Consider the following 8328-nt stretch of genomic DNA (forward strand, 5'->3'; position numbering starts at 1 on the left):
AAGAAGCGCAAGACTTTAGAGTCTGGCTCTTCCGAGGTTAAGGCGGATGCTCTTGCATTCGTCCGAAAGAACATCTACCCCCATGTTCGCATAAGCATGGATGATGTTTCTGTTCGGAGCCACCTTACCACTCTGGTTGAGGAGAGCCTTAAGGCGGCGGGTATTTGCGGTAAACTCTTAGACATTTTTGAGAAGGTTCCCCTCAGCTCTTTAGGAATGACCTCGAAGGTCGAAGAGCTGGAAGGGAGGCTTCTTATGTTTCAAGAGCATGAGAGGAAGTTGAAGAGGAAGTTGCCATGTTGAAGGGGGAGAGAGATAACCTCCAGGAAAAGGAGAGAAAGTTGCAAGCTCGATGCAACATGGAGATGGACTTGAGGAAGACAGCGCATGCTAGCTATCAAAGTTTATTTGAAGATCTTGTGTCTGTGAAGAATGATCTGCTGAATTCTCGGAAGGCGTATACCGAGTTGGAGGACTCTATTGCTGATGGTGCCGAGGAGGCTTGGAGGATCTTTAAGGAGCAAGTCGGAGTCATTGCTCCCGACTTGGATCTTTCTCCTTTGGATCCTAACAAAGTCGTCATCGATGGTGCAATTGTGGATCCTCCTACCCCCGTGATCGTTTCTGAGTCAGAATTGAAGACCCGGGGGCAGAGGATCATTGAGTCCCCTCCTCGTTCTAAGGATGCTCCGAGCTCTTCTGTTGTTCCTCCGATTTCCTCTTCATCTCCTGTGGACGTCTCTCTTCCCGGTCCTGGTGGCGCTCCTCCTGACTCTGGTGGTGGTGATCCGTCTACTCCTCTGCAGAAATAATTTTATGTGGCTATATGGGGCTCGGCCTGTGGGTCCCCCCTTTTTTAAACTCTTTATATTTGTTTGTTGGTGGTGTTTGTTGAACAATTTCTTTTGGCCTTTCAAGGCCGTAAAAAAAATATTTAAAAATACCCTTTTTAAATAAGGGTTTTAAATTAAAAATAAATACCCTTTTTTTGGATAAGGGTTTAAGTTACCTTATGCGTGTATGCTTTTCTGATTTTGATTTTTCGAAGTCCCCTTGATCTTTTTCTGAAAACCTTTCCCTTTGGCTTGTCTGTTTTTCTGAGCCTTTTTGTTTAAGGACTTTAGGACAGCCTTTAAACTTTTTCCTAGGTTTTTCAATATCTTTTTTGTTATTCCTTATACTCAACTTTGCTTTATTGAGTTCTTATGACTTAGGTTATTTTTGCGATGCGTTTTTCTTCTACTAGGTTCTTCACTCCGATTTACGGGTCGAAGTGTTTCCGAGTTTTTACTATCGACTTATATAACCTCTTTACACCGACTTGTACCTCATCGTTTTATCCTGACGACCATCTAGATCGGTTCATGGGATTTTCACGTTTTGTCGAGCTTAAGTCGGTGCGTTTCGTAGAAAGACTTAGAAAATAGAAAGGAGTTTATAAGAGATATTGTAAATGAAAAAAGATCTTTATTGATTGGGGAGGTACCTTCTTGCTACTAAGGGTTTTTAATAGCCTATTTTCCCTTAGCCTCTACTATGATGTCTCGTTAAAAACCCTCCTCCAGAAAAAACCCTTTGATTTTGGGAAAAAATCATGAAGTTGGGAAAAGAGTACATCAGGGAGTAGAGTTCGCTTTTAGCTGTAGTACCTTTTCATATTACAAGCATGCCACGACCTCTGTAATTCGGTGCCGTCTAGGTCGGTCACTTTATAATAGCCTTTTTCTAAGACCTCATTGATTTTGTATGGTCCCTTCCAATTAGCAGCGAGTTTTCCTTCTCCTGACTTGTTGACTCCAATGTCGTTTCTGATCAAGACCAAGTCATTCGGGGCAAATGTTCTTCGAATGACTTTTTTGTTGTACCTTGTAGTCATCCTTTGTTTCAGCGATGCTTCTCTTATCTGGGCTTGTTCTCGTACTTCGAAAAGTAGGTCGAGCTCTTCTTTGTGCCCCTGTATGTTCCCGATCTCGTCGTGGAGAATTACCCTTGGGCTTTGTTCATTGATTTCTATTGGTATCATGGCTTCTACGCTATAAACTAGTCGGAAGGGCGTTTCTCCATGGCGGATTGGGGGGTCGTTCTGTAAGCCCATAGCACTTGTGGGAGCTCTTCAGCCCAGGCTCCTTTTGCCTCTTGTAATCTTTTCTTTAGCCCTGTTTTGCATCTTGTAACCTTTTCTTTAGCCCTGCCAGTATGACTTTGTTGGCTGCCTCGGCTTGCCCATTGGCTTGCGGGTGCTCAACCGAGGTGAACTGGTGTTTTATTTTCATACTGGCTACTAGGCTTCTGAAGGTAGAATCGGTGAATTGGGTTCCATTGTCTGTAGTAATGGAATAAGGTATCCCATATCTTGTGATGATATTTTTGTAGAGGAACCTCCGACTTCTTTGAGCAGTGATGGTGGCCAATGGTTCTGCTTCTATCCACTTTGTGAACTAATCTATTCCCACGATATCTGCTTCTATCCACTTTGTGAAGTAATCTATTCCCACGATCAGGTATTTGACTTGTCCTGGCGCTTGGAGAAAAGGACCTAACAAATCCATTCCCCATTTTGTAAAGGGCCATGGAGAAGTGATACTGATGAGCTCCTCTGGGGGAGCCACGTGGAAATTTGCATGCATCTGACATGGTTGGCACTTTTTCACAAATTCTGTGGCATCTTTCTGCAAGGTCGGCCAGTAGAATCCAGCTCGGATCACTTTCCTGGCTAGTGACCTTGCTCCGAGATGATTTCCGCAGATCCCACTGTGGACTTCTTCTAACACTTTGGTGGTTCTTGAGGTCGGTACGCACTTTAACAATGCTGTTGATATCCCCCTTCGGCGCACTTTAACAATGGTGTTGATATCCCCCTTCTGTAGAGAATATTTCTCACCAAGGTGTAGTGTTGTGCTTCCCTTCGGATCTTCTTAGCCTCTTTCTCCTCCTTGGGAGGGTGTCGAATTTCATGTATTCGACCAAGGGGTTCATCCATCCGAGGTTTAAACCGACTATCTCAAGGACTTCTTGTTTGTCTTCTATTTTTACCACTGAGGGTTCCTGGAGGGTTTCTTGGATCAGGCTTCTATTGTTCCCTCCCGGTTTGGTACTTGCTAACTTGGATAGGGCGTTTGCTCTGCTGTTTAGATCTTGAGTTATATGTTTAACCTCGGTTTCTGCAAAGCGCCCAAGATGCTCCAGAGTTTTCTCCAAGTACCTCTTCATATTTGGGTCATTTTCCTGATACTCTCCGCTTATCTGGGAGGTCACCACTTGTGAGTCGCTGTATATCATCACCTTTGTAGCACCGACTTCTTCTGCCAGCTTTAATCCAGCAATCAAGGCTTCATACTCTGCCAGATTATTTGAAGCTGGGAATTCAAATTTTATGGAAACCTCTATCTGGGTTCCTCTTTCATCTACCAATATTATGCCTGCACCGCTTTCTGTTTTGTTGGAGGATCCATCTACATAAAGTTCCCATGTAGTTGGTTTTTCCTCCTGATTCTCTGCGTATTCTGCAATGAAATCGGTGAGGCATTGGGCTTTAATCGCCGTCCAAGTTTCGTATCTTAAGTCGAACTCGGAAAGCTCTATTACCCATTGAACCATTCTCCCTGCAACATCCGTCTTTTGGAGGATTTGCTTCATGGGTTGGTTTGTACGGACTCTTATTGTGTGAGCTTGAAAGTAAGGCCGTAGCCTTCGTGAGGCTATTACTAAGGAGTAGGCAAACTTTTCTAGTTTGTGGTACCTTAGCTTAGGGCCTTGTAGAACTTTGCTGATGAAATATACTGGATGTTGTCCGACCTCATCTTCTCTTATCAGGGCTGATGAGACAGCCTTGTCTGCTACAGATAAGTATAGGACGAGGTCTTTTCCAGATACGGGTCGGGTCAGAATAGGAGGTTGGCTTAAGAACTTTTTGAACTCCTGGAACGCCTCATCGCATTCAGGGGTCCATTCAAACTGACATCCCTTTCTCAATAAGGAGAACAGTGGAAGGGATTTTAGTGCTGATCCTGCCAAAAATCTGGAGAGGGCTGCAAGTCGGCCATTCAGCTGCTGGACCTCTCTCAAATAAGTCGGGCTTTTCATCTCTAGGATGACTCTACACTTATCGGGATTGGCTTCGATCCCTCTTTGTGTTAGCATAAATCCTAGAAATTTCCCTGCCTCCATTGCGAAGGCGCATTTTGCGGGATTTAGTCTCATCCCGTGCATCCTTATAGTGTCAAAGACTTGTGAGAGATCTGACAAGAGGTCGACTTCTTTCTTGGTCTTTACCAGCATGTCGTCGACGTATACTTCCATTAGGCTCCCAAGGTGAGAGGCAAACACCTTATTCATCAACCTTTGGTATGTGGCTCCTGCATTTTTCAATCCGAATGGCATGACCACGTAGCAGAAATTAGCTCTGGGTGTGATGAATGATGTTTTCTCCTGGTCTGGCTCATACATTGGGATTTGATTATATCCCGAGTAGGCGTCCATAAATGATAAGTATTGGTACCCCGAGCTGGAGTCCACTAGGGTATCAATACTTGGCAGTGGATAAGGGTCCTTGGGACATGCCTTATTTAAGTCGGTATAGTCGACACACATTCTCCATTTGCCATTCTGTTTTTTGACTAGCGCTACATTGGCTAGCCATGTTGGGTACTTGACTTCTCTGATGAAGCCAGCTTCCAGGAGCGCCTGCACTTGTTCTTCTACTATTAGGGCTCGTTCTGGGCCGAGCTTGCGTCTTCTTCGTTGTACAGGTCGGGATCCCACATAAACCGAGAGCTTGTGGGACATGAGCTCGGGGTTTATCCCAGGCATGTCAGAGGCCTTCCAGGCGAAGAGGTCGGAGTTATCTCTTAGGAGCTTAGTCAATTCTTGTTTTAGGGTTTCCCCTAGGTTGGCTCCTATATGAGTATTTTTCCCTTCCTCTTTACCGACCTGTATCTCCTCAGTTTTTCCTCCCGGTTGTAGTCGCAGCTCTTCTCTAACCCTTGCACCGCCGAGCTCTATTGTGTGAACTTCTCTGCCCTTTCCTCTCAGATTTAGGCTTTCATTGTAGCATTTCCTTGCCAACTTTTAGTCTCCCCTCACTGTTGCTATCCCCGCTGAGGTCGGGAATTTCATGCAAAGGTGGGGAGTGGATACCACTGCTCCGAGTCGATTAAGGGTAGCTCTGCCGATTAAAGCGTTATATGCTGACCCCACATCAATGACTATGAAGTCTATACTCAGCGTCTTTGACTTTTCCCCTTTTCCAAAGGTGGTGTGGAGGGGCAAAAATCCCAGTGGTTTTATTGGCGAGTCACCTAATCCATACAAGGTGTCGGGGTAGGCTCTTAATTCTTTCTCATCCAACCCTAGTTTGTCAAAAGCGGGCTTAAAAAGGATGTCCGCTGAGCTTCCTTGGTCTACTAGGGTTCTGTGGAGATGGGCATTCGCCAGGATCATAGTTATTACTACTGGATCATCGTGTCCCGGGATTATTCCTTGCCCATCTTCCTTTGTGAATGAAATGGTAGGGAGGTCGGATGACTCCTCTCCGACCTGGTAGACTCTCTTGATATGTCTTTTGCGAGAGGATTTGGTGAGTCCACCTCCCGTGAATCCTCCTGAGATCATATGGATATGTCTCTCCGGAGTCTGCGGCGGTGGGTCTCTTCTATCCATATCGTCTCGCTTTCTCTTTCCATGACCGTCCGACCTTTCTATGACCGTCCGACCTTTCTATGAGATATCTATCAAGCCGACCTTCTCTGGCCAGCTTTTCTATCACATTTTTAAGGTCGTAACAGTCGTTTGTGGAGTGACCATATATTTTATGGTACTCACAGTAGTCGCTGTGGCTCCCCCCTTTTTTATTTTTAATGGGTCTAGGGGGTGGCAGTCTTTCAGTGTTACAAATCTCTCTGTATACATCCACTATAGAAACTTTAAGAGGAGTATAAGAGTGGTATTTTCTTGGTCTCTCGAGACCGAGTTCCTCCTTTCTCTTGGTTTCCCTTTCCCTCTCTTTTGTTGAGGGAGGGAGCCCAGGTCGCCAACTCAGGTCTCTCAACCTAGCGTTTTCCTCCATATTGATGTACTTTTCAGCTCTTTCCTGTACATCACTTAGAGAAACGGGGTGTCTTTTAGATATGGACTGTGAGAAAGGACCTTCTCTGAGTCCATTGACTAACCCCATTATGACTGCCTCTGTGGGCAGGTCTTGAATCTCTAAACATGCTTTGTTGAACCTTTTCATATAGGCTCGTAAGGCTTCTCCGACCTCCTGCTTTATTCCCAGGAGGCTCGGTGCATGTTTCACTTTATCTTTCTGGATAGAGAACCTCATCAAAAACTTCCTTGAGAGGTCTTCAAAACTGGTAACCGACCTCGGGGGGAGGCTGTTGAACTACTTCATCGCTGCTTTCGATAGAGTGGTCGGGAAAGCTTTGCATCGCGTAGCGTCGGAAGCATCAGCTAGGTACATCCGACTTTTGAAATTGCTCAGGTGATGTTTTGGATCCGTGGTTCCGTCATAGAGGTCCATATCGGGGCTTTTGAAGTTCCTCGGAACTTTTGCCCTCATTATGTCCTCGCTGAAAGGATCCTCCCCTCCTAAGGGCGGCTCTTCTCATTCGTCACGGGAGTTGCGACCTTTGAGGGAGGATTCTAACTTTAAGAGTTTTCTTTCTAACTCTTTTCGTCGTTCCATCTCCTCTTTTAGGTTCTTTTCAGTTTCCTTTTGTCGCTCCCGTCCTGTTCTAACTGTTCCAGGCGACTGTGGACTAATCCCATGAGTTCAGTTACATGGGGTGGTCCCTCTTTCTCTGATTCGTGCCCTTCTGAAGAGTTTACCTTCAGGTTTTTTACTCCGGAGGTACCTTCCCTGTGTTGATCATTAGTTCCCTGGTGGAGGGTGAAGTCTGCATCATTATTGCCTGTGTCCAGATTCTCTTGTTCAGAATCTGTCTCCACATGACCCTCTTCGGGGAATCTGTCCGCCATTAGTGGTCGATCTCTCGGGTCCCCGGCAACGGCGCCAATGTTACGGTGGGTAACCGGAGATTGATGGGCTAAATGGCGTTGGTTGGCCCAAATGTGTGAAGGAGGAGGATTCCGAATGGGTCTGCAACTCGGGGGCCTCCGTCTGACTTGTTTCTGTGAGGAGATGGGGTGGTACCTGCAAAGACACTCCGATGCCTAAGTTAGCAAGAGTGTGAACAGGTCTAGAGAGTATTGGACTTAGAGATACCTGAGGGGTGTCAGTGTATTTATAGTGGTGAACCAATAACCACCGTTGAAGTAGTGCCTCCTTTTTAGGGTGTTAACCGTCCCATTATCTTAGGGCGGTTAGGATATGGCTCGTAGAAGTGGTTAGAGAGATTCTAGGGGCAGTTACTCATTTGAATGAGTGCTTATCCGCCAGCTAACCCTCGTACCCGACTTCTTTAGAACAAGTCGTAGTGAGTACCGACTTTATGGGATGAAGATTGGTACTGGTGATGCCCAACCCTTTGGATTAGGTCTTTCGCTTGATCCTGGACCTTTATTATTGGGCCATGATATGAACAATATTAAAATAAAAAATATAAATAATGAATAAAACTCTGAAGTTTAAAATCAAAATTGTAATGATCCGACTTCCACTATGTTATAGCCAATGTTAGTCATCAAATGTTACCATTCAGTCAACCTTAAAAACTCTTGACGATATATTAGTTATATTAATATGAGACTGTAGTGTATGTTATAATAGTGAGTTAACCGTCTATTGATACTAGTTATAACAGGATAAGTATTGTTTTGGTTCCTAACATTTAGGGTCAGAATTGAAATCGTTCCCAACGTAATTTTTTATTTAGAATCGACCTTAATATTTTATTTCGTATTAAAATTGTCCTTTTAACTTTTTCCGGACAAAAATATTCTTCACCACCACCAGCACCTTTACCTCCACCACCAAGAATAACAACATCAATGAAATCAACACAAATTCAACAAATCAATACAAATTCAACAAATTCAATAACCAAATCAAACACAATAATAATAAAATCAGAAAATAACAAATCAAAATATGAATTAAAAGTAGAAGCAGAAGCAGTCACAGAAGCAGAAGAAGCAGAAGCAGAAACTCAACCAGAAGCTCAAGCAGAAGCAAAAAACAGAGGCCAAAGCAAGGAGCAGAAGCTGAAATAAGAAGCAGAAGTTGAAGCAAGCAGCAGAAGCAGAAGCAGAAACAGAGGCCGAAGTAGAAACGGGAAAGAGCAGCGGCGAGAATGCGGCGAGGAGGAGCGGTGAGAACGCGGCAGGGAGGAGCGGCGGTGCAAAAGCAGAAGCTCTCTCCTTGGCTCG

Source organism: Arachis duranensis, chromosome 10 (genome assembly GCF_000817695.3).
Source record: "Arachis duranensis cultivar V14167 chromosome 10, aradu.V14167.gnm2.J7QH, whole genome shotgun sequence".
NCBI lineage: Eukaryota > Viridiplantae > Streptophyta > Magnoliopsida > Fabales > Fabaceae > Arachis > Arachis duranensis.